This window comes from Gossypium hirsutum, chromosome A11, assembly GCF_007990345.1.
Source record: "Gossypium hirsutum isolate 1008001.06 chromosome A11, Gossypium_hirsutum_v2.1, whole genome shotgun sequence".
Classification (NCBI taxonomy): domain Eukaryota; kingdom Viridiplantae; phylum Streptophyta; class Magnoliopsida; order Malvales; family Malvaceae; genus Gossypium; species Gossypium hirsutum.
In genome coordinates this window covers 69233639-69236002 of record NC_053434.1, presented here as the reverse complement: position 1 = coordinate 69236002, position 2364 = coordinate 69233639, and the positions used below count along the sequence as shown (strand labels likewise).

The window sequence follows — 2364 nt, the reverse complement described above, 5'->3', positions numbered from 1 at the left end:
TAGAACACGAGCGTGTGTCTTGGCCGTGTGAAACCTGCACCTAATTTCAAATTGAATTAATTAACCACACGGCCTAGACACAGGTGTGTGGTATGGCCGTGTGCACAAGTCAGAGAGTTACACGGGATTAAACACGGCCTGTGGCACTCGCGTGTCGTAGGGTCACACAGGCGTGTCCTTTGGACCACACGGGCGTGTGAGCCCTGCACCTTGGAAAATTTTTTAAATGTTACTAAAAATTCTTAGAGTTCCCGATTAAGTCCCGACTTGATTCTAATGCACGTTTTGGATCACGAGGGTCCATTTAAGGGACATTATGAATGATTTCGAAATTTGAATAGTAACTTGCATGATTAATCTGTAAATGTTTCTGAAAGTTCTGGTAATGCTCCGAAACCCTGTTCTGATAACGGATAGGGGTTAGGGGTGTTACAGCTTTTCTTGATCTATATGTAATCAAATTCAATCCATTTATTATTCATTCTATTCAATTTAGCCCAAAATACATATTTTTGTAAATTTACACTTTTACCCCTAATATTTTAATTTCTTTACAATTTAGTCTCTAGCTCATAAAAATGCAAATTCATGTAATTAAGTCCCTACCCAGGCTAGCCGAATCTCCATTATTAACATAGTAGCCCATATTTTTCATTTATTTCACATTTCTACCAAAAAATTTTCATATTTCACAAACAAATCCCTAATTGACAATTTTATCAAAAATCACTTAACAAATGTTGTTTATCTAACAACAACCATTCATTTTCTATCATCAAACATCAAAATAAAAACATATTCATCAATGGTAAAACCCTAAACCTTTAACAATTTTGCAAATTAGTCCCTAAGTTAGCTAGATTAAGCTACAACGACTCTAAAAACATAGAAATCATTAAAAATCGAGTCAAAATCACTTACATGCATAAGGGATAGTTGGTCGAATGCTTCAGGCTATTTCCATGGCTTTTCTAAGTCTAAATTTCGGTGATAGGTAGGAAGAAACAAGATCATACCTTGTTTTTCTTTAATTTAATTTACTTTAATTATTAATTTACACTTTTAACCTTATTTTAAACTATAAAAATCACTTAATCATGCACATAAATGTCCACTCACAATTAAAATGGCTTAATTACCACATAAGGACCTCCACTTTAAGATTCCATAGCTATTAGACAACTTTAGCTATTAGAACATAAGTTTTACACTTTACGTGATTTAGTCCTTTTTATCAAATTAAGCACTCAAACGATAAAATTTCTTAACGAAATTTTTACACCATTATATTATTATGTTGTAAACAATAAAAATAAATATTTTAACCTTGGATTTTTGGTCCCGAAATCACTGTTCCAATTTGAATAAAAACGAGCTGTTACAGCTTTAGTCATTAACTGCTTCAGATTTTATGAGAAGCACTCATTGGGCAACATAATTAGTTCATAGCCATGTCCTCGATCAATTGACAGGCTCGCTCATATGTATTGTTCATGAAGGCCCCATTGGATGCTCAATCTAATCCGGCTCTCAAGTTACCATCCAATCCACTGTAAACTATTTGCAGTTGCAACCATTCTTGCATTCCGTGATGTGGGCATTTTCCTAGCAACGATTTAAAATGTTCTCACGCTTCGTATAAGTTTTCTCCTTCAAATTGCTTAAAGTTAGCTATGTCGCGCCTCAATTGAATGGTTCAACTAATGGAGAAAACTTGTGTAAAAAGCTCATCCTACGTCATGATAGAACAAGGCCCTTACGAATCCAACCAATCGTACAAACTGTCACAAAGTGAGAAAGGGAACAATCGAAGACGGATAGCGTCATCAGTAACCCCGTTATACTTGAACATATCATAGATCTGCAAAATTTGCTTTAAATGTTTGTTCGAGTCTTCCATCAAATTTCCCCAAAGTTCCAAATTATTTTGGATCATCTGGATGGTGGCTGTCTTGATTTTGAAATTACTGGTATTGATCATTGGCCTCTCGATATTGCCTCGGACTACATTTAAGGTGGGTTGTAACACCCTTACCCGTATTCAATGCCGAAACAGGATAGAGGCATTATCAGACTTATATCGTAAGTAAACATACAATTTCGAGTCATAAATCTGCATCCAAATTAAATTAATTTATATTCAATCATAAATTCCCTAATACGAGCCTACGAGGCCCAAAACATGCTTTAAAAGTGGTTCGGGACTAAACCGAGCACTTAGGAAAATTTTATAAAACTTAGAAAAATTTTGCTATGAACAGGGGTCACACGCCCGTGTGGTTTGGGACACACTCGTGTAGGCAGGCCGTGTGGTCATACATGCCCGTGTCCCTAACCCCGTGTTGTAACAGCTCGATTTTGGGG

General features: G+C 35.9%; 1 pseudogene; it reads left to right on the top strand.

The window, feature by feature from the left end:
* Positions 1-1583: 1583 nt before the first annotated feature.
* On the top strand, positions 1584-1684 carry LOC121210191 (uncharacterized; annotated as a pseudogene).
* The last annotated feature ends 680 nt before the right edge of the window (positions 1685-2364 follow it).